Source organism: Dromiciops gliroides, chromosome 2 (assembly GCF_019393635.1).
Source record: "Dromiciops gliroides isolate mDroGli1 chromosome 2, mDroGli1.pri, whole genome shotgun sequence".
NCBI classification, from domain to species: domain Eukaryota; kingdom Metazoa; phylum Chordata; class Mammalia; order Microbiotheria; family Microbiotheriidae; genus Dromiciops; species Dromiciops gliroides.
This window is the reverse complement of record NC_057862.1, coordinates 256,201,731-256,227,274: the sequence shown is the minus strand read 5'-3', so window position 1 is coordinate 256,227,274 and position 25,544 is coordinate 256,201,731. Positions and strand designations below refer to the sequence as shown.

The 25,544-nt window shown below is 37.6% G+C and overlaps 1 protein-coding gene and 1 pseudogene across 6 annotated transcripts in view; both read right to left on the bottom strand.

The window, feature by feature from the left end:
• Positions 1 to 25,544, bottom strand: part of FUT8 (fucosyltransferase 8) — a 416,362-nt gene that overhangs the window by 40,486 nt on the left and 350,332 nt on the right. The window lies entirely within an intron of this gene.
• LOC122741823 lies at positions 21,753 to 23,215 on the bottom strand (annotated as a pseudogene).

The window sequence follows — 25,544 nt, the reverse complement described above, 5'->3', positions numbered from 1 at the left end:
AGCTTACAGTGGGAGATACAAAACATCAAAACAAAAACATAAAACCAAACAAAAAACAAAACCAGTTCAGATGAAGGGCAGATGGCAAAGGTCAAAAGTCCTTAGGTTCCAGAGGTAGTTGAGATGACTGGACTAGGGGGACAGAAGAAGGTAGAGGAAGGACAGATGATAAAGCCTGGAGGCTCTTTGGAGGCAGTGACAGGGCACATGACACGTCCTGGGGTAGTTCACTGCATCAGAAGAAATCTGAGCAGTCAAGCATCTTGGGTGAAGGAGTAAGGCAAGAAGAGAGGGCACCTCTTGTGATGGCTGCTTTCCCCCTCCTGGCCTTCCCATCCTGGATGGGGCTCTGGGATGTCTCAGGGCAAGGGGAGTACTCTGTAGCTCTCAGATGGCCACCACCCTTCCGTGTTGCTTAACATCTCACACATGTTAGACAAAATGAGAGTCAAAAACTCTCTTCCTTCCAGTGACATGCAACTCTACCAGGTTATCGGTCTATGCCTTTGCAGTCCCTCAACAATGTTATTTGATATATATTGTTATTTAAAGATACAGGTGGCACAGTGGACAGAGTGCCAGGCCTGGAGTCAGTAAGACTTGTCTTCATGAGTTCAAATCCAGCTTCAGACACTTATTAACTGTATGACACTGGGCAAGTCACTTAACCTGTTTGCCTCAGTTTCCTCATCTATAAAATGATCTGGAAAAGGAAATGGCAGTATGCTCTGGTATCCTTGCCAAGAAAACCCCAAATGTGGTCATGAAGAGTCAGATTCGACTGAAAAACGACTGAACCACCACCACCTAGGGACTAGTAGATTTATCATTTAGACCACTACTGCATCTTTAGGATATCTGGACCTTTAGATCTCCCCTTCTGGTATACTTTCTTTTATATGGTGTCTCCCCTAATCAGAATGTGAGCTCTATTAGACCAAGGACTGTCTCCATTTTTTTCAATGCTGACCATAGTGGCTGGCATGCACCAAGTAAATGCTTTCCCTCCCACATTTAAAGTCATTCATATATATTTTACTATGTTACCACTATGGAAATGGCCATGAGCTGGGGGCCATGTTTTGTTTTTCTTAGTATTTTCCTTAGGGAATAGCAATCAATAAAACAAAAGGCATTTATTAAGCACCTACTATGTACCGAGCACTGTGTTAGGCACTGGGGATACAAATACAACAAATAAAATAATCCCTGTTCCTAAGGCGCTCACTACATTCTTAGGACAAGTACTTATGAGTTTATACAGAATATAAGGAAAATAAATACAAAGTAGTAGCAGTTGGAGGAAATCAGTAAAGGCTTTGTGTAGGATGTAGTGTTTGAGCATCATCTTGTAAGGATAGGTGAAAGGGGAATAAATTTTATATTTGGGGAAGAGCCAATGGAAAAGCATGATGACAAGCTAGAGGTTTGTGAGTCCTGAATGAGAAGTCAGTTGGGCTGGATCACAGAATGCTGGAGAGAGAAATGGGCAGTGGTCCCAGAAAGATAAGTTGGGGTCAAGATGTGGAGAGCTGATAAAGACAACCAAGGAAATTTATATTTTAGCCAAAGGGCAAGAAGAAGTCATTGGAATTGAATGAGTAAGGGAGTCACATGGTTGGATCTGTATTTAAGGAAAATCACTTGTGGAGGATGAACTGGAATGGGGAAAGATTTGAGGCAGGAAGATCAATTAGGAGGCAGCTGCAATAATCCAAGGGAAAGACAATGAGGGCTTGAACTAAGATAGCAGCTGTGTGAGAAAAGAGAAGATTTTTGCTAGAGCTGATATATGGAGGTAGGTAGAACAAGAGTTAGCAATAGATTTGATATGAGGGATGAGAGAAAGTAAGAAGTTGAGAAAAACGCTGAGGTTAGAAACCTGGAAGACTGGAAGGATGGTAGTATATTTATTTGGCAGAAATAGGTAAATTGAGAAAAAGGGAGGATTTGAATGGGGTAAGGAAATAAAATTCAGTTTTAAAGGTGGGTAGCCTGGGGGGGAGGAGATAAGGATTTCCTTTTGCTAGGAGGGTAATGATATGACTTCACTTGACCTGGAAGGGACTTCTCTGGGAAGGACCTTTTGGAATACCTGCTGGTCAGAAGGCAACACTTACTTTCCCTAGATTGTTTTTGTTTGTCCTTCCTTCTAGAAGAGAACCATGACATAAGGGTGATGTCATGACTTGCAGGGAATTGGATTTATGTGAGGGAGGGCTGGGCAAGGTCACCGACCTCACTTTCTCCTCCACAGACATCTGAGTTCAGTGGCAAGATACTTATCAAGACAAGTGGAGATGGTGCCAGATGACTTTCCCTAAATAAGTTGGTACTCCAAATGTTCACAATGGTGGGTTTTGTTTTGTTTTTTAACAAACCATGCGTGGTTTGTATCTGTATTCTATGAACCACCATTAAAGTATCATTGTTCCTGAAGCTGTTCTTGCCTGATTTTATCATCTCAGTCAGGGACAAAGAACATTTAGATTTCTTCCAAAGTCTGTTCAATTTAGGCACATGCTTTTGCTTGTGGGGTAAAAATTTCCATTTTCAATTTTAGGTGGATGGACTTGACTCCTTTAAATTTATTCAATTCTTTTTCTTTGGTTTTGTTCTGCGTGGAACCTTTTCCAAGAACGGACATTTTGGCCATGGCTTCTTCCTGTAAATACTATAAAGAACTTCCAATTTGATTCAAGAGTTTACCAAAATCTCCTTGCATATAGTAGTTAGTATTTATAAAGAGCTTTAAGGTTTGCAAAAACACTTTACATATATTATCATTTGATCCTCACAAAAAACTTGTGAGGAAAGTGCAATGATTATCCCATTTTACAGATAATATAATCATAGCTAGCATATGTGTATGTATATGTATATATGTATGTGTGTATAGTACTTTATGGTTTGAAAAGCACTTTATAGATATTATCTCATTTTTATCCTCATAACAACCCTAGGAGGTAGGTGCTATTACTGTCCTAATTTTACAGATGAGATAACTAAGGCTCAGAAAAGTGAAATGACTTGCCTATCATGTTAAATGTCTGAGGCAGGATTTAAACTCAGGTCTTCCTGACTCCAAGTCCAACAGACCCTATGCATTGTGACACCCAGCAGGTACCAGATAAAGACTTGTTGAGTGATTGGTAAATGCTTTGTTGTGAAAAATAATTGTCCTCCTCCTACTGAATTCAAGAGAAAAGTTTAAATGGCCATTAGGGGAAAGTTTTGAGAAAAATATCATATACTCTTAGGAGAAATACAGCCCTATTCTGCCGTTTATGTCAAGTAAATTAAAAAAGGGAGACGGGGGGGGGGGGGGGGGCAGCTAGGTAGCACAGTGGATGGAGCACCAGCCTTGGATTCAGAAGAATCTGAGTTCTGATCTGGCCTCAAATACTTGACACTTACTAGCTGTGTGACCTTGGGCAAGTCACTTAACCCTTATTGCCCAGCCCCCCCCCCCAAAAGGCGGGGAGGTGAGGACAATTGCAGCCTGATAAAACTTTTCATAAGAGCTGCTATCAAATAGAAAAAATGGACTAAATTTGATTTTAGCTCATAGGATCACAGATTTAAAAGACCTCGCAAACTTCAATTCAACCCTCTCATTTTGCAGATCAGAAAAATGAGGGCTCAGAGTGGTGAAATGACTAATTGTCCATCAGTCCAATGACCAATGAAATGAACTGGGTGATAAGAAGCAGATAGGTTTGGAATCCACATCTTTTGATTCTAAAACCAACATTCTTTCCATAACACTATCCTTCTTACCACACTGCCTTCTCTAGTTATTAAATAGTTACTAACACTTGTTTTCCGGTTGTCGTCCCTTCTATATACATTGTTGTAGCCATTGTGAATATGGTTTTTCTGGTTCTTCTTACTTAATTTGACATTGTTTTAGTTTAAGCTATTCCATGTTTTCATCATAGTTGTCATTTTTTACAGCAGAGTAATATTGCATTACATTCATATGCTGCAATTTGTTTATCCATTTCCCCATTTTATGGGTATCTACTTTGTTTCCTAATCTTTGCTACCACAAAAAGTGCTGCTGTAAATATTTTGGTGTATATGAGGCTTTCCTTTCTATTCTCGGTCTCCTGGGGTATATACAATAGTGTAATATATTGATGTCAAAAGGTATAGACATTTTAGTCAACTTATTTACATAATTCCAAAATGCTTTCCAAAGTTGTTGGCCCAATTCCCAGCTCTACCAACTATGTATTAATGTTCTTGTCTTTCTACTACTCCAGAATTGACTATTTTCTATCTTTTGTCATCTCTGCCAATTTGCTGTATATGAGGTGAAACCTCAAGAGTTGTTTTTGATTTGCATTTCTCTTATGATTACTGATTTGGAATATTCTTTAATATGGTTAATGGTTTACAATTCTTCTTTTGAGAACTATTTATTCATATTCCTTGGCCATGTAAAAACCTTTCTTAAACTGTGTTTCTAAATATGAAAAAATCAGGACAAATGTGTCCTTGATTTCTCCATATGAAAAAAATGTATCATGGTTTCCAAAGAAGATGTTCAAGTTGTACTTACCTGCTCTCAACAACAAAAAGCTGAATCAGTATGTAGTTGTATAGAACTACTTCTCTTCAAGTCCCCCCCAATATTTCCCAGAAGACACTATGAGATATTAAAATAATGTTCCAATTTCAAAATAAAGACTCCATTTATGCTATCAATCTTTAAATTCTCCATAGAAGTATATTCCCTGACCCCACTTGTTTAGTGAAATGAGCACTGGATTTAGAGTCAGAGGTCCAAGCTTGAAATCTCAGTCCTGCTACATACTACTACTGGGCTAGTAATAGTGCCTCATTGACCTCTTGTTTCCTTATTTGTAAAATGAAGCATTTGGTCTGGATAACCAAAGGCTCCTCTTTAAATGGAGATGTGATTACATGAAGGTCCTTAAGAGACAATATGCTGGGGCAGCTAGGTGGTGCAGTGGATAGAGCACCAGACCTGGATTGAAGAGGACCTAATTTCAAATCTGGCCTCAGACACTTAGCACTTACTAGCTGTGTGACCCTGGGCAAGCCACTTAACCCCAACTGCCTCACAAAAAAAAAAAGAGAGAGAGAGAGAGAGAATATGCCAAGGCAAGATTGTATAGTGGAGAAAAAAATTGGGTTAATGTTTAAATGACCTGGGTCTCAATTTTAGCTCTGTCACTAATCAGTTGAGTAATCCTAGACAAGTTATTTAAGCATCCTGAGTCTCAGGTTCCTCTTCTATGAAAGAAATTACAAGAAAACTGCGTTCCTTATCTATTTTACAGGGTTGTTTTGAGGATCAAATGTGATAATATATGCAAAATGGGTTTAAAACCATACAATACTATAGAAATGTAACCTATTATTCATTGGAATAATTATATAAACATTTCTACTGCTAAAAAAAAAAAGAGATGGATATATACTGGCACTGTTAAAGAGACACTTCAATTGTAAAGTTAAATGTGCATTAGTGACTCTCTTTTCAAGCGACAGAAAAGGCAGGTTAATGGCTATTTTAATATAAGAACACACTAACCCAAACACTGCTACCATTGCAGAACAAAGACAGAAAAGCATTATTCTGTGTCATCTGTGTATCTTTTTATTCAGGCAAAAGAAAATGATCCCATAAACAATGTCATTAAAATCAGGACCATTTATTTTGAATTTTAAAGGCACAGACTATCAGGGAATAGTGATTAATGATTTGTCCATACATACATTAAGTAGCTCACTGATAACTGAGAACTAACACTATTCAGAGAATGTTTAATTTTCTTTTTTCTGAGAAGCTATTATAAGAATGAAAAATTACAATAAATTAAGATAGGACATTACTTATTCCCATTATACACAAGGACGTATACAAATTACAAAACTAGAAGTATGGCCTCTTCAACTTCTTTACCTTTAAATGGGGTCAATGATACTCAAGATTGCTTACCTAATGAGGTTACTTCGAAGGTTTTGTTTTTTAATAGTATTTTTATATTACATTTTATTTTCCAATTACATGGAAAGAGTTTTCAACATTCATTTTTGTAAGATCTTGAATTCAAAATTTTTCTCCCTCTCTCCCTTCCTTCCCCACTCCCAAAGCCAGCAAACAGTATGATATAGATTATACATTATAATCATGTTGAACGTATTTCCACATTAGTCACTTTGTGAGGGAAGAACCAGAACAAAAGGGAAAAACCACAAAAGAAGAAACAAACTATAACAACAACAACAACAACCCAGCAAAGTGAAAAATGGTATGCTTCAATCTGCATTCAGACTCCATAGTTCTTTTTCTGGACGTGGAGAGCATTTTCCATCATGAGTGTTTTGGAATTGTCTTGGATAATGATCCAATACAATAGTATTGCTGAGAAAAGCTAAGTTAATCACAGTTGATCATCATACAGTGTTGCTGTTACTGTATACAATGTTCTCTTGGTTCTGCTCACTTCACTCAGCATGAGTTCATTTAAGTCCAGGTTTTTCTGAAATCTGTCTGCTCCTCATTTCTTGCAGCACAACAGTATTATATTACATTCATATACCACAACTTGTTCAGCCATTCCGCAATTGATAGGTATCTCCTCAATTTCCAATTCTTTGCCACCATAAAAAGAGCAGCTATAAATATTTTTCTACATGTGGGTCCTTTTCCCTTTTTTATGATCTCTTTGGGATACAGACCTAGTAGTAATGGTATTGCTGGGTCAAAAGGTATGCACAGTTTTATAGCCTTTTGGGCATAGTTCCAAATTTCTCTCCAGAATGGTTGGATCCACTAACAATGCATTCATGTTCCAATTTTTCCACATATTCTCCAGTATTTACTATTTTACTTTTTGGTCATATTAGCCAATCTGATAGGTGTGAGGTGGGATGAGCTTATTTTATGAGGAAAATACTTTCAAAATATACACATAAATGAGTTTTTATTTAAATAGTGCTTTATACTTTACAAAAGGCTGTGTATGTATACACATACACATATATAGGCATACACACATATTGTTTCATTTGAACAACTATATAGAGAAATACATATTAGTATTATCATATTAATATTACAAACTAGTAGTACATTACTAGTAATATTAGTAGTATAAAGATGAGGGAAGTGAAGCTGAGGGAGATTAAGTAATTTAGTTAGGGCTAGGACTTGGACCCATGTCTTCAGACTTTAAATCCTAAAATGTGAAGTAACTTTCTAATCAAAGAGAGGAATTCCATCTTTTTCTTATTTTTCTTTTTTTACCTTATAGAATAACTTGAGTTCAGCCAGTCATGGGATCAAGTATTTGGCAGTTATTCTACTCTATATTAGCATTTCCAAATTGCTTCAAAACCCAACACATTTAAATGTGCTTTAATTAACTGCAACACTCTTTAAGAGAAGCTTTCACTGTTTTATGTTTTTGGCATGGTTTTTGATGTGTACTTTCCATATCATATGAGTCACATTCCTGCCACCCTATAAACAGGATAACAACAATTCCTGGATTTAATTAAAAATTCAACTTAACAATTCTAAATTAGCTGTCTACTTTTGTGAGTTTTCCTCAGAAACCTTGTTTGCCATCATTTGCTGGTTTTCTCAAATTATTGTTAATGTGTTATAAAAGTACACGAAAAATTCCTATAAATAAGGAACCTAGTAGAAAAATTGAAGCAATTGCGAATGTAAACATCTGTCTTCAGTTTCTCCTCTCCAAGGGCAGTGAAGTATGAAGCTAATTTATGAGTTCTATTTAACCACAATACAGACATTTAAAAAATATTGTAGCCTAAAATGAATACTCAGAAATTAAGCTAGGCTGGCCATCTATCCAACTTACCAAAACCCCTTCCCAGATTCCACGGTAATACAACTACTGGAGTCTTATGTTTTGCTTTTTAAGGACTTCACAGATCTGCGTCTTGAAACTATATTTTCAACCTTTTGAGGTCAGAGAGTTTATAGTTTGTATAGTGTGATACAAATTGTAGCACCAGTAGCAATATTTGTTGAACAAAATGACTTAACATTATTTAAAAATTAACACAGGGGACTAAAATGTAGCAGGTACATGGTACAGGGGATAGAATTCCAGGACTGGAATCAGGAAGATTCATCTTCCTGAGTTCAAATATGGCTTGCAACATTTACTTGCTGTGTGACCCTGGGCAAATCACTTAACGCTGTTTGCATCAGTTTCCTCATCTGTAAAATGAGCTGAAGAAGGAAACGGAAAACCACTCCAGTAACTTTGCCAAGAAAACCCCAAATGAGGTCATGAAGAGGTCAACACAACTGAACAACGATAAACACTAACACGATTACTGCTAATTCCTATTTCATACTACCCATTAGGTTTCCTTCTTAGATCCTATTGCTTAGCTGTTATCTTTTTTTTTTTTAATTAGGAATATAGACCAAACCTCTTATTAGAAAAATTATTTTGCATTTAACATGAAATAAAATTGGCATTTCTGCATACAAAGTAGAATAGAAGAAACATAATAAAACTTCACATCTCTATTATGTAAGGCAGGGGTTGGCAAGCTACAGCACAAGGGCCAAGTCTGGCCAGACGTTGCTTTTATAAAGCCCATGAGCTAAAAATGGTTTTCACATTTTAAAAAACAATATAACTTTATTTCAAAATGTAAAAACCATTTTTAGATTACCAGCTGTAAAAAACAGATGCTACTGTAGTTTTCTGATTCCTACTGTAGAGCTTCCTTTTTCTTTCAAATATATAATAAATTCAACATGTAACTTTCAAAACTATCCTCCTTGTCTGTTTCCTTCCGTCTTTTCCTGTGCATTTAAAAAAATATACTTCAATGACCCTCATTTCTTTCTTTTTTACTGGGGTGGAGGCAACCCTATTAGTAACCCCATTCCTCCCTCTCCCACCCCAACCATACTAAAAGACAAAAAAAACCCCCACAAAAACAAAACAAAACAAAACAAAACAAAAAGCTTGCAACCAGGCCTAGGCAAATGATAATCTGAGTTACTAAAATAATTAGAGATGTTATTATTAAAAATGTGATTACTGAATTATTCTTAGTAATTTCTTAAAGTAGAGAGAATAAGAGAGATGCTGAAGAACCAGAAAAAGGCAAATATTGCTGGAATCTTCAAAAAAGGCTAGAAATTTGACGAAGTCTATAAACTACAGTCCAGAGAACTTGAAAAATTCTTGAATATAATAGCTAGTGAACATATAGGAAAAAAGCACTGAATTCAATGAGGATGCACAACTCCATTAAAACATGTCACGTATGGATAATTTTGATTATATAAAATTATTGTTTCTGTATAAACAAAACCAATGCAACTAAGATTAGAAGGAAAGCAGAAAGCCAGGAAAAAATTTTTTACAGCAAATATCTCTGATAAAGGCTTCATTTCCCAAACATAGAAAACAGAGTCAAATTTATAAGAATAGGAGGCATTTCCAATTAAGAAATGGTCAAAGGATATGAACAGGCAGTTTTCAAATGAAAGCTATCTATTGCCATATGAAAAAAATGTTGGTGGAGTTGTGAACTGATCCAACCATTCAGGAGTACAATTTGGGACTATGCCCAAAGGGCTATTGGACTGTGCAAACCCTTTGACCCAGTAACTGATACTGAATGAAGCAGAACCAACAGAACACTGTACATAGTAACAGCAACATTGTGTAATGATCAACTGTGATAGACTTAGCTCTTCTCAGCAATACAATGACGCAAGAGAATTCTAAGGCACTCAAGATGGAAAATGTTTTCCACATCCAGAAAAAGAACTGTGGACTCTGTAGACTAAACCATATTATTTTAATTTTTTTCCCCCTTTCTTGAGGGTTTTCCCTTTTGTTCTGATTCTTCTTTCACAACATATTCACTAATGTGGAAATATGTTTAATGTGATTGTACATACATAACCTATATCAAATTGCTTGCTGTCTTGGGGAAGGAGGAAAGCAAGGGAGTGAGGGAGAAAAATTTGGAACTCAAAATCTTATAAAAAGGAATGTTGAAAACTATCTTTACATGTAACTGGGAAAAAATACTATCAAGATTTACTGGGAGGGGCACCTAGGTGGCACAGTGGATAAAGCACCTGCCCTGGATTCAGGAGGACCTGAGTTCGAATCCAACCTCAGACACTTGACATTTACTAGCTGTGTGATTCTGGGCAAGTCAGTTAACCCTCAATGTCCTGTCCCCCCACACCCCCCCCCAAAAAAAGATCGAAGGGGAAGACAGCTAGGTGGCACAGTGGATACAGCACCAGCCCTGGATTTAGGAGCATCTGAGTTCAAATCTGGTCTCAGACACTTGACATGTTCTAGCTGTGTCACTTAACCCTCATTGCCCACCCCCCCCCCCAAAAAAAAGACTAAAGGCAGGCAGGCAAGAAGGCAGGAAGGAAAGCAGGAAGCAAGCAAGGAAGGAAGGAAGGAAGGAAGGAAAGCTTATACAAGTCATCCCCCAAGTGATAAATGGTCAAAGGATACGAACTGGTAGTTTTCCGAGGAAGAAATCAAAGCTATCTATGGTCATATGGTGTTTTGTTTGTTTGTTTGTTTGTTTGTTTTTGGTGAGGCAATTGGGGTTAAGTGACTTGCCCAGGGTCACACAGCCAGTAAGTATCAAGTGTCCAAGGCTGGATCCAAACTCAGGTCCTCCTGAATCCAGGGCCGGTGCTCCATCCACTGCGCCACCTAGCTGCCCCTTATCTATAGTCATATGTAAAAAAAACTTTAGAGCATTTAGTGATTTAGATTACTATTAATTAGATAAATGAAAATTAAAACAACTATGAAGGACCAACTCACACCCATTAGATTTGCTAATATGAGAGAAGAGGAAAATGATAACTGTTAGAGGGGATGTGGGAAAATTGGGACACTAATCTACTATTGGTAGAATTGTGAACTGATCCAATGACTCTGGGGAGCAATTTGGAACTATGCCTAAAGCATTATAAAACTCTGTATACCCTTTGATCTAGCAATACCACGGGTAGGTTTATATACCAAAGACATCCAAAAAGGGAAAAAAGGACCCACTTTTTTTTTTTTTTTTTTTGGTGAGGCAATTGGGGTTAAGTGACTTGCCCAGGGTCACATAGCTAGTAAGTGTTAAGTGTCTGAGGTCGGATTTGAACTCAGGTCCTCCTGAATCCAGGGCTGGTGCTCTATACACTGCGCCACCTAGCTGCCCCAAGGACCCACTTCTACAAAAATATTTATAGGAGCTCTTTTCGTGCTGGTTAAGAATTGGAAATTGAAGGGATGCCCATCAATTGGGGAATGACTAAACAAGCTGTGGTATATAATTGTGATGTAATATTATTGTACTTGTCATAGAAATGACAAGCAGGATGATTTCAGAAAAACCTGGAGTTACATGAACCAATGCATAGTGAAATGAACAGAACCAGGAAAACATTGTAACAGCAATATTGTTTGATGATGAATTGTGAACGACTTGGCTATTCTCAACAATATAATGATCCAAGACAATCCTAAAGGACTAGTCATGAAGAATACTATCCACCTCTAAAGAATGAAGAGAGATTGATTGAACACAGACTGAAGAACGCTATTTTTCACTTTCTTTTTTTCCCCTTTTATTTGAGTCTTTTCATACAAAATGACTCATATGGAAATGTTTTACATAATTACAAAAAAATCAACATACCAAATATTAGATGGGGAATGAATTACTAGAAAAAAGTTCCTCTGAAACAAATCTGAAAGTTTTAATGAACTGCAGGTTCAATATGAATCAATGGTATAAAATGGCAGGCAAAAAAAAGCTAATGCTATGTTAGAATTCATGAAAAGAATGGTATCCAGAATGACAGAGGTAGTTATTGATTTTTTTAAAAAGTTGCATAAAATATCCAAGAGATCAGAGCCTTGTAGCACTCCATTAAAGGCAATTCTCCAAAGTTACACCAATCTATGAATAATTTTAGTTTTGGTACAAGTCATTCAACCAGTTTCAAATATACCAAATTACTTTTTAGCTCACATTTCTCTACCTTGTTTACAAGGTTTTCATGAGAAACTTGTAAAATGACTTGTTGAAATTCCAATAAACTCTGTTTCTGGCATTCCTTTTATTGTGAAGTCTAGTGATTCTGCCCCCCCCCCCAAAAAAAAAGGCTACTCTAGCATGACCTTTTCTTGAAAAATACATTCTGCCTGTGAATAATCACCACTTTCCTTTCAGAGTATTGACAAGTCATCCCTTCCCATGATAACTTCATTAGCTTTATCAACACTTCTAGAAATTTACCTCCCTGGAACTTCTATCCATTTATTTTAGTTCTCCCTTGAGCAGTTTCTCTGAATGGAGCACACTAGTCTAATATAACTAGTACTAATTCTTCTTAAAAGCATCTTGAAATTATCATCTAATCTATTACCTAATAGACTTTTTTATTACAGTTTTGATGAGCATAGACATAATCTTTATTTGATAGAAAAGGGGGGAAAATATAGATTGGTTGATAAATTTGTCTCAATCAGTCAACAGAAGACTTGGAAGTAAAATTCCAGAGTACTATTTTTCTTTGTTTAAAATCATCTCAATGGTAAAGTCATGGAACATTGAGAAAAAGAAAAACTGAGCTAAACAACACAGATATTAAATGAGCCTAGCAGAACAGGGGAGATTCCAGACTTTCCTTAATAACTAGAAGAATTTTTCTTACATCAAGGTTCCTAAGGAGCTACTTTCAAGATTTACAGTAGCTGAGTAGTGTCAATTTAGATTTTCCTTTTGTAAAATGTAAAAAGGACACATTTGGCCCGGAGTTCTAAACAAAGCTCTTCATTGAAGATTAATCTTCCAAAATGGTTTTTCTTTTTCCTTTAGGTCAGTACCTAAAGATGTGTTAGGGTCCAAATGCAGTTATTAAGAGATTCATAAACAGGGACAGCTGAGTGGCACAGTGGATAAAGCACCGGCCCTGAATTCAGGAGGACCTGAGTTCAAATTTGGCCTCGGACACTTGACACTTACTAGCTGAGCGACCATGGACAAGTCACTTAACCCTCACTGCCCCACCAAAAAAAAAAAAAATCACAAATTTAGTCCATTTCAGATCTACCTGTTCTATTCCTGCAGCATTCTCTTGGGATGATGCAGCTCACTTGAGTCTTATGCCAACATTTCAACAAACTTTTTTGTTCCCTTTCACTGCTTTTCAGTTTGTACGAAATATGGCATGAAATCTTTTGCCACCTTCCTTTAAAATGAAAAAACGTTTTATATAATAGTGCTTTAAAAGTTTCATTCCAAACCGATGTTTCCCTTGGCTGCCATCTCTCTCTGCTTATCACGGAAGTCAAGTATTTTTTGAGCAAGGTGGTTCTCTTGGCCTGTGGCAACCTTTTAGCACATGCTAAATTTTTGCAAAAAAGAAAAAAAATAGTGATAAAGAAGATCAGCAACTGTCTTTTATTTTTCTGTCCCCTGCTTTATGGTCTGCCTCAATGGCCATTCTGAATAGGTCAGGATGAAGCTGTTTCAGAGGTTTGCAGTATCTTCTCATATTTATCCTTCTAAATGATGTAATTTTGAACTCTGCAAATAGACCTACAATTTTGAAATGACTTTCACATGGTGACCAGTTGTTTTCTGATTTTACTTCATTTGTTCCTTTGTACATTCCTGGTGATGTACACCACTCTTTTTTCTGCATCTCTTCTGGAAGAAAATATTTGTGATATACAAGTGTGATGCTTTTGAGTTGTCTAACAGCTTTTGGTTTTCAAAATCTTTCCAATCTAAGTCATACTTGCCATTTTAAAAATCATCTTTCCCTATTCCTCTGTTTGCACTAATGTTATCAAGTATCAAAATGTATACTGAACTAGTTTGAAGGATCTTGTCAGGTTCTTTGCAGAATTTCTTTACCTCTTTAGACTCTGCAACAGATTCTTCATAGTAGCCTTTTTGCTAATGTTTATCATGAGTTACTGCAAAACGAAATGGTCAAAGCTTCCATGAAATGAAGTTCCCTATTGCTTTTGAATCAACTTTGAAACAAAATTTGCCAACTCCTCACTTTGTCTCTCCAAGAAAAAATGGTAAGCCTTTCATTTATCCATAAACTCTTTTTCTCTTCTACCTTAATTTCTCATGAGAATATCAATATTGATGTGCCTGGTTTCTAATAGTATAGCAATTGGGTCATTGTACCCTGGTATCTAGACAAACATAATAGTATTTTTTCCCAAACTGCCTTTTAAGCTATGTGCAATATGGGGTATGAAAGATATGAATTTATGCCCATTCAAGATGATGGAGTCTGTTTTCTTCATGAAGTCTAAACTACTTCTGTTTTCATAGATTTCTGTAACGATTGGAATGACGCCACCTGCTGGATACTTACTGTAGAAGAGTTCTGCCCATGAAGCGAAGGTCTTTGAGGGCGGGAGGAAGTGACGCAGACTAGTGGGAGGAGGAAGGAAGAGACTGGCGCTGACTCTGGGGCTCTTTCCTGAGGACGCTGGCGGAGAAGGGAGCTAAAAATGTGCTCTCCCTTTAATAGATAGAAATCTAGGCCTTTCTCTCTCTCTTTACCAAATTCTTATTCTCCTTAATAAATGCTTAAAAGTCTAACTCTTGCTAAAGCTTATAATTTATTGGCGACCACTCATTAGATATTTTAGACAGTTTAGCTAGAATTTTAGCCCTTAACATTTCAGAATTCAATACTTTATTTTATATTTAACCTGACAAGTTACAAACTTCTCTTTCCTCTCTTAGCATCCTATGTTCTCAATGGTGTTCAAAAGTACAGTAGAAATGCATACTTAGATGAAAACTCCCACGTAATTATTTTTTTTTAGGAGGGGAGGCGGGGCAATGAGGGTTAAGTGACTTGCCCAGGGTCACACAGCTAGTAAGTGTCAAGTGTCTGAGGCCAGATTTGAACTCAGGTCCTCCTGAATTCAGAGCTGGTGCTTTATCCACTGCACCACCTAGCTGCCCTCCCATATAACTTAAATAGGCATTTCCTAAACACACTTCTAAAATGCCAGAATATAGTGATTTCTCCATCTGGGTTGAGCTATGTCATTACTTTTCCATTCACTGGTCACATTCAGAGAGGGGAACACACTTTTCATATTCCACTGGCATGGTAAGGCTTGGTGATCAACCTATAGTCACTCTACTGTAAAGAGCAAGCAGATCACCGTCATCACAGTTCAGGCAGCTATTATTTGGTACTGATATAGCAATGACCTTGAAACCAGAGTCTCTCCCACCCAAGGTGACCTAGGAATATAGTCTTGTCACCCTATCCCTCTATTTTCCAAAATCTGATAGAAGCAACAACCATTAACAGGCTGCCAAAGCAAACTAATGGGTTTTGGCTCAAGGTAAAAGAAAAGGGAAGGGACTGTAGGAGCTTGCTTTCTGATAAGCCTTGGTTGCCAGGCTTCTTTCAGACTAATGTTATCAGGCTGCCTCATTGGGATTAGGATTCTCTTCCCTCCAAAACACACTGCATTGTCTACTAGAGCAATGTTATGTTCAGTACTCTCCTCTCACTCTTCAACACTTTGGAATCTGGCTTTCAAGCCTCATCACTCAACTGCATCTGCTCACTCCAAAGATGCCTCCCTGAAGTTCTCTTTTAATGGCCAAATCAGATGGTTTCTCCCCAGTCCTAATCTTTCTCCATCTATCTGCTGCATTTCACAGGACTGACCACACTCTCCTCCCCAGATATATCAGTAAATATAATATATCCTCAGACATTCTTTCCTCTCTGGGTTTTTGTGACTACTTTCTCCTGGTTCTCCTATCTGTCTAGCTCTTCCTTCTCAGTCTCCTCTGCTAGCTCACTGTCCACATCACATCCCTTGTGTCCTGGACTCTCTTCTCCCATCATTCTCATTCTGTCTGTCTGTCTCATTCTCTGTCTGTCTGTCTGTCTGTCTCCTCTCCCTCCTTCCCCCTCCCTCTCCCTCCACATACATTCTTCACCTCATCATCTCCTATGGGTTTTCACTATCATCTCTATACAGATGATTCCTTGATCTACATATCCAGTCCTAGTCTCTCTCTTTCTAGCTTCAGCTCCATATCCTTAATTGCCTTTTGGACATTTCAAACTGGATGCCTCAGAGACATTTTAAACTCAACTGAACTCATTACTTTCCCCACTAAACCCTCCTCATTCCAAATTTCCCTAATTCTGTCAAAAATACCATCATTTCCCCCCAGTGTCTCAGGTTCAAAATTGCAGCATTATCTTTAATGCCTCACCCCACAGTATCTATCCAATCAATCAGGAAATCTTGCTATCTCTACTTTCACAAATTTCTTGCATATTACTTAGTAGAAGCTCAATAAATACTTGTTGACCTATTGATGAAATGCTAATGTGCTTCTGCCACAATCAGGAAAACAGGGCGTCTGATCTGTGGGACATGAAGGAACCTGATAATCCCAAAGAGAACATAAGTGACTTTCCCGCTTTGAGACCACCAACAAGCCCAGGCTTGCTTAGGCTGGTTCTCACACTGCAGAATTTAAAGTGATGACAAGGAGAGGCAAAGAGACAGGTGAGAGCAAATTGTGGCAGAGCACTACAGCTCTGAGAAGTCTAGTAATTTGGGAGCCATTCCCTCTGCATGTATTTGAGTTCTGTTTTCTGTGTGCTTGGTAGGGGAAGTGTCCAGTGGGAAGTCCTGCAAGCTAGTGAAGGTCCTTGGCACAGAGTACACCAAAAAGCTGGGAAGTATTGATTCTTTCAGCAAGTCAGTAACAACGAAGAGGTGTTTTTGCTTTAGAGCAATTTCTTAGTCTCTGGAGGCAGGTCTGGGTCAGATTATGGAACCCTGACTCTCATTCCTCAGACCATGAATAAGAGAAGAGCAAACTATTAGAGAAACCAACATACAATCTCACCTCCAATGTAACAACTCTTTAACCCAGTCATGGACAAGAACTAGGAAAACAGGGTCTCAGCTGAGAGTCTTCACATATTTATAATTCAGATCTGTAGCGTATGCTTCGATTCCAACATCAGTGGTCAAAAAGAAATGCTTTCTTTACTTCTTCAGATAAACCTTTCCCCATTCATACAGACTGGAACTTAGAAATGAATTGTCACAATGTTCTAAACACTAAGCATTAATTCTAGCAGCATTTCCAAGGCAATAGAAAATCAAAGCTTTTTACCACAAGCTTCCTTTTCTCCTCTCCTTATCTCAAAACACTTTCATCACAGCTCATACTGTATCCTCCCTTTCCTCCAGTCTCTGATGAAGATGGTCCTTCTTGTCAAAGCCAATTCCTCTAAGTGCATGCATCCTTGATTCCATTTCCCTTCATCCTTTCCAAAAGACTACTCCTATCACCCCTTTCCCTCTAATCTGAAATCATTTCCTATTTACCTATTCCTTCCCTGCTTCCTACAAACATGTCTAGGTCTCCCCCATCCTTAAAAAACCCTTACCAGGTTCTACCATCCTCACTACTGAATATATGTATATGTATATGTATGTGTATGTGTATGTGTATGTGTATGTATATGTATATGTGTGTATATATGTATATATGTGTGTGTATCTTCCCTTTCTTAAACTCCTTAAATGAGTTGTCTACACTTGGTGCTGCTAGTTCTCTCTCTTCTAAACTCTCTACAATTTGGTTTTGATCTCATCACCGGGCCGGTGCTTTATCCACTGTGCCACCTAGCTGGCCCTACCAATGATCTCTTAAGTGCAAAGTCTAATGACTTCTCAATCCTTCTCTTTCTAGACAAGGATTGTCAACTACTTCTCTGCTACTGTTGATACTGTTGACCTTTCCTCTTCTCTCCTCTCTTGTTTTGGTTTTCATGACCCTGCTCTCTCCTAGTTCTCCCTCTGTGTGACCACACATTCTCAGTGTACTTTGTACCTGGGTGTCTTCTAAAGCTCGGTCCTAGACCCTCTTCTCTCTTTTCTTTACATTATTTTACTTGATGACCTCATCAGCTCTCATAAACACAATAATCATTTCTATGTAGATGACTCCCTGATCTATATATCCAGTTCTAATCTCCCTCCTAAGCTTATTATCTCTGCTGTAACCCCTCTTCCAAACTCCCTTATTACTACTGAAGGCACCATGATCCTTCAAGGTATTCAGATCTGCAAACTCAGCATCATCTTCAAATTTCCACTGTTACCCTGCATATCCAATAACTTGCCTTGTTTCTACCTCCACAGTATCTTCTACATATATATATACACACACACATACATACACACACACACACACACACACACACACACATATATCCTGTTCTCTTCACTCACACAGTCACTACTTGTTCAGATCCTCATCAACTCTTGACCGTACTGTGATAATAGCCCCATATTTGAATCTCCCTGGTTCAAGTCTTTCCTCCCTTCTAGAATATACCCTCTTACTAAATAAACTCCAGTGGCTCATTACTATCTTCTGGATACATTACCTGACATATAAAGCTCTTCACAACCTGGCCCTTCTTATTTTTCCAGTTTTCTTATATGATTTCTCTTTAAATACTCTGCAATCCAGCCACCCTTATCTATTAACACTCAATCTCTCCTTTAGCCTTCACACAGGCTATTTCCCATGCCTAGACTGCTCTCCTGTCTCACCTCTACCTCTTGTAATCCCTGGTTTCCTTTAAAACTCACCTCAAATGCCACCTTCTACTAGTGCTTCTCTTCCCAAATTACCTTGTATTCATTTCATTTTAGACAGACAGATAGATAGATGTAAGTATATGTAACCATATGTAGGATATATATATATATATATACACATATATATATATATATATGTATATATATATCTGTCTCCTACATATGGTTATAATATACATGTTGTCTCCCCTGACAGAAGAATGTAAGCTTCCCAAGGTTAGGGACTGTTTTACTTTTGTCTCTATATCCCCCCAATACATGTAACAGGCACTAAGGCTGCAAAGAGATCATGTACTGGGTTCTAGTGACCTATGGATATACAATTTTAGAGACTACATAACACACAGACATTGCATTCATTTTTCAAGGCTCCTGTTTCTTACACTATAAGAAACACCTGACCATTTAGCTAGTAGGGCTTCACTTCTTAAAACATGATTTATACCCAAACAAAATGTAATTACTTTTGTAATACAACCAATGCTCTGCTTCATTACTTGTGCTTGCGTAGCATTTTAAACATATACTGTCTCTGGAGAAAACGATTTATATGAAGAATTTCCTTTGTCATTTATCACATTTTTCAGATTCTGCAACCTCAAAATCAAATTCTTTAATTTCATCTCTTATCAGTATCCTTACCTTCTGTGTGCCCCTCTATCATAATCTGTGAAGCAGCTATTTTAAACCCCCTTTTCCTCTTTCAAGGCTCCTATGCTGCTTTCCAATCATCTCTCACTTTACTGACAAAATCAAGGAAATGCATGGTGAATTCCATCATCTTCTCTACTCTGTACCTTGCTCCGCCTCTTCTCCCCCCCGCCCCCCATTCTTCTTTTCATCAATCTCCACTCTGCTTGGGATACATTCTGTCTTCTTCATCTCTCAGCAACTGTATCTTTGTTGAACCATTGCTTAGGTGCTACTTCCTTTATGAAGCTTCCCATAAACCCTGCCTCTTCCCCACCCCCAGTTGTCAGTATATTTATTTTTCTCAAATGACCTTCCCCCTCTTATTTTTGTATGCGCTTTATCTCACCACCTCAGTAGACTGGAGGTTTCTTGAAAGCTGAGATCCTTTGTTTTTTGTCTTTGGACAATTCATTATTTTTCTTTCCTTTTTGTTTATTCCATTTATTTTAAAAGACTCAATCAATACTCATAAGGCAACATTATTCCCATAAGGCAATAAACATGTTTAACAATCTGGTCCTATAAAAACAGGATACAGAGCTACTGGATTCTGCTGTGCTTTTTTTTGGGGGGGGGGGCAGGGCAGACAGTGAGTGTCTGAAATGATTTGATTCCCAAGGAAACATTTCATTTCCTAGCTCTGTACTCCATGAAGATGGATAGACATTTGATTTGGCTATATCATCAACATCTAGGCAGGCTACCTGGATTGATAGGTCATTTTTTTTACCCCTATTGATTGGGATGTGACTTTACAATACATTTTTTTATTTTTTGCAGGGCAATGAGGGTTAAGTGACTTGCCCAGGGTCACACAGCTAGTTAAGTGTCAAGTGTCTGAGGCTGGATTTGAACTCAGGTCCTCCTGAATCCAAGGCCAGTGCTTTATCCACTGCACCACCTAGCTGCCCCACCAACAATACATTTTAAAAACTGATTAATTTGATCTTCGCATTCAGTTGGAAAAAAAAATTTTGAGGACCAAATTCTCTCCCTCCTACCCCTTCCTCACCTATTGAGGAGGCAAGCAATATGTCAACTATACATGTGAAGTCATACAGAAAATACTTCCATATTAGCCATGTTGGGGGGAAAAACACACATAATAAAAAGCAAGAAACATAAAGAAAGTGAAAAAGTTTGCTTAGTCTGCATTCAGAGTTCATCAGGTCTCTCTCCGGAGGCAGATAGCATTGCCTTGGATCATCGTATCGATCAAAGGTGCTAGGTCTCTCAAGGCTGATCACTGTTACTATGTAAAATGTTCTATTGGTTTTGCTCATTTCACTTTGCATCAGTTCATATAGGACTTCCAAGGTTTTTCTGAAACCATCCTGCTTATCATTTCTTATAACACAATAGTATTCCATCACAACCATATACTACAAATTGTTCGGCCATTCCCTAACAGATGAAAATCCCCTCAATTTCCAATTCTTTGCCATCACAAAAAGAGCTGCTATAAATATTTTTGTACAAATAGTTCCACTTCCTTTTTAAAAAATATTATTTGGGGGGGGGGGGCGGGGAGCAGCAGCTAAGTGGCACAGTGAATAAAGCACTGGCCCTGGATTCAGGAAGACCTGAGTTCAAATCCAGCCTCAGATACTTGACACTTACTAGCTGTGTGACCCTGGGCAAGTCACTTAACCCTCATTGCCCTGTCCCCCCCAAAAATATTATGGGAAAAAATATCATGGGGATATAGATGTAGTAGTGGTATTGCTTGGTCAAAGCATATGAACAATTTTATAGTCCTTTGAGCCTAGTTCCAAATTGTTCTCCATGATGGCTGGACTAGTTCAGTAATCTACTAACGATGCATTAGTATCCCTATTTTTCCATATTCCCTGCAGCATTTGACATTTTCCTTTCTGTCATGTTAGCCCTTCTGATAGATTTGGTATCTTGGAGTTGTTTTAATTTGCATTTTTCTAATCAATGGTGATTTAGAGCTTTTTTTTATGTGACTACTGATAGTTTTGATTTCTTCTTCTGAAAACCTCAATTAACTTCTAAAGTAAGTAATAGGAAAGGGGGAAAAAAATCAGGGAAAATGAGAGATGAATATCAAATAACAAGACTGACCCATAAGACTTATGATAATCCTTCTCATTATTTTATAGTCACAACCTGGGCACATCAGGAATAATGTTGGAATGCTTGCCTGGGAGGTGTGAGTTTAATGTAAAACAAAATTACTGAAGCAAATTCAAACCTTTTAAATATACACTGTCATCACTATGAGCTGCTGAGGTTTTAATTACTACTGGAATAATCTGAATAAGATGATGATGTTTTCCCCTTTTTTATGCTTATTTTTTTCGTTTTATGTTTTCCTTTTTTGTTTCAATTTTTTCTCCTTTTTCATTCCCTTGGGATTTGTACTCCTTTTGTTTTGAAGTGTCCTTCTTCAGAGGAACTAGATAAGATCTTTTCCTTTTCTTTTTTCCAATTTAAACTTTCTCTTTGCTATGTTTCTTCCTCATTCATATTTTTCTCACATAAAGTCTACAATTTATTTAGTTCTTTCAGGCTCTTCCTTGTTTTCTTCACTACTTGTGCTGCTGACGTCTAAAAACATGTCATTTTTTGGGTCCAAGTGGAGAAAAATTATGGCATTCAACAGTCAAGCGACCAGGATAGCCCCACACCTTTTAATATTATGCTCTTGTTGCCACCTCTAGCTGAAATTTAGTAATTTCTTCAATTATTTAAAAAGCATTCTTCTAAGAAGCAGTCTACCTGACACACACTTATTTTTGTATGAACTTTATCAGAAGAAACCTCTGATTTTTAGGGCCACAGGAAGGTCTTAGAAACCACCTAGCCCAACCTCCTTTTACAGGTAAGGAAACTGAGGCCTGGATTCAATTTATTCTTGATAACACAGTGTGTGTATATATATATATATATATATATATTCTTTGAAGTTTAAATTGGTAGAGTCACAGCAGAGGATGGGGCTGCTAGGTCCCTGTTGCCCTGGGGACATCCTCATGCAGCACTTTTTAAAAGTCTGTTACTGAAATCATCCTAAAGACTGACATTGGGAGAATCTTACACTGTTAATAGCTCCATTTCTTTAACCTACACCAAATAGAAAAATCCTTCCTTAATGTCTAATGAAAAAATATCCAGTCATGACTTCTATATTCCTGGACAGCAGAACAGTCCTGGGAGGGGTAAGAGTTCACCTTCTCAACGGGCTCCAGCCAGTAGAGATCACCTCAGTACTAGGTCTCTGGTGTATGTGTGTGTTTTTTGTTTTGTGGGGCAATGAGGGTTAAGTGACTTGCCCTGGGTCACACAGCTAGTAAGTATCAAGTGTCTGAGATCAAATTTGAACTCAGGTCCTCCTGAATTCAGGGCCAATGCTTTATCCACTGTGTCACCTAGCTGCCCCCTGGGGTGTTTTTTTTTCTAAGCAGGATAAGAGTGCTATTTAGTATAGTGTTTTCAGACCCCTTGAGATCCTATATTTGTTTGTTTTTGTTTTTTGTTTTTGCAGGCAATGGGGGTTAAGTGACTTGCCCAGGTACTCCTGAATCCAGGGCTGGTGCTTTATCCACTGCGCCATCTAGCTGCCCCTGAGATCCTATATTTGAACAGGGCTAGGTTTCTGGGGGTAAAGGAGCTCCATTTTCAGAGCACATGCAGGATACTCTGCCTGCTACTGGCCCACTGGAAATTAAGCCCATTGCTTCCAGAATGGTGTCATGATGTGGAAAGCATGGATTCTGATCACCAATTTGGAGTGTGTGCTGACATTCTGTAACTGGTTCTGGGTAGCTAACCATGTGATGAAGAGACAGACTGTCGACTGACTACTGAGACTGAACTAGTCAACCAAGCAAGCAATCCCTTGCTACGTTTTTTTTCTCTTAGCCTTTCTGTCTAGTTTCAGATGAGGAGTTAAGAATTGCTGATTTTCTCTTCCTTGAATCTCTTCTATCATATTGTTAAGCATTATGTGCTCTATCTCTCTCTACACATTCACATACATGCACACAATATCTATCTGTGTGTGTGTGTGTGTGTGTGTATATATATATATATATACACACACATGTACATATGTATATATCATTCTTTTTCTTTCTCTTCTCGACCCTATTTGGGGAGTTCTTGGGTTCTCTAGCAAATTGTTACAGATGAGGAAACTAAGGCAAATGGGGTTAAGTGACTTGCTCTAGGTCACACAGCAGTAAGTGTCTGAGGTCACATTTGAACTCAAGTCCTCCTGAATCCAGGGCCAGTGCTCTATCCACTGTGCCACCTAGCTGTCCTAACCTGTATTTTCTAAGTAAGTTATGTGAGTGAGATTTTCTCCATCCCTTAGTTATAAGAGATTTAATATAGTTATAAGTGATTTAATTAAGATAATAATCAATATATTAACTAAAAAATTGTGATTTATTATATTTAGATATCTAATTTTTAAATTGTATTAATAAGTCTCTCTTCTGACTAACTTTCAAATGTCAAATATTAAGTAATATCAGAAGATACAGTAGTCATCAGCAACATTATATTTTAGAAACCACGAGTGTCATGCTTGATTCAAGGGGTTCACGCAGCTCACCAGTGGCAAGCTTGATGAATAGAAGGGGATCATGCAGCATAACTATGACCCACACTATTTTCATCATAAGACTGATAAGAGTTTGGAAAATGCTGACATTATGGTCATGTAAGCAGTTTCTACATTTCCTAAGAATATGCTCTAATTTTAGAAATTACTAATTAAGATTAATACTATGTTATATAAGTGCAACTTTTGGAAGGATATATAAACCCACAGATTTTGTAACTCAAGGTCTTTCGGAGGAAGGCTCACCCCTGCTGGAGGCCGGTTTTATTGTGAGATGAGGCCGTCTCTCAATAAACCTATTTTCTATGGCTTGGAGACTTTGTTGTTTCTGTTCTTCTGCCGGACTTGGAAATTTTCCAGACAGTTATGAAGTCAGTGTGGATTGAACAAGAACCAAAGCATGATAATGGTAATGATGATGGCTTACGTCTTTATAGCTTTTTACAAATAGTTTTATGTATATCTTATTTGATAAGAATTTAGGGTTCATTTCTGACACTAAATGGCAGCTAAGTAGCAGTTCAAAGAGCACTGGACCTAGAATCAGGAAGACTTGAATTCAAATCCTGCCTCAGCGACACTTACTACGTGACCCTGGGCAAGTCAGCCTTGGTTCTCTTATCTGTAATATGGGGACAATAATAGCCCCTACTTTCCAAGGTTGTTGTAAGGATTAAAAGTATTTATATAACACTTTGCAAACCTTAACCCGCTACATAAATGATAGTTGTTGTTGTTGTTGCTACACAACCTTAGGCAAGTTTTGTATATACCTAAGAAAATTTCTAAACCATTTTTTTCATTATACACTGACTTTTACTGTAACTATATACTGCTACTTCCTGTGCTTCATTGCTGAACTCATTCTGCCAAAGCTTAATCAGCCAAAAAGCCAGAAAATATTGCTATAAAGATTCATAGTTAATGCTAACCTATATTTTTATGCTTATTACTCATAAAGGCAAATTCTAAAAACTGTACAAAGACCTAAACTGGTGAAACATTACACAGTTTAACAGCTGGGCATTTTATGAAGATAAAACTGTTATCTATCCAAATAAAATGAATAGCACATTTAGGGGGGAAAAAAGATTTTTAGGAAGAAAACTTCCTTTTATACTGAAAGGTTAAATTTCTAATTTGAAAGGTTAGCGTACTAAGCTGTAGTGCATAAGAATGCCGAAGATATGGGTTTATTCATTCATTTCAATAACGAATGGACATTCAGGGTATTCTTGTAATTTCAGAAAAAGAAAGGAAGGTCCCCGAACATTAGGTGGATCCCACGTGGAATACTTATTGGAAGATATGATGGGAACACCTAAATTAATAAAATTAGAGCAGACAACTAATGAGTTATTAGAAGTGAAATTCAAATCGATGTCTAGCAACCTACACATTATAAAATACTAATACAAAAAGTGAAATAAGCTTGTATGTATGCAATGAAGGTAAGAAAAAAAAGATGGGTTATCATCCTTTCTCCTCCTATAGAAGGGGTTCTTAAGTTTTTTGTGTGTGTCAGGCATCCCTTT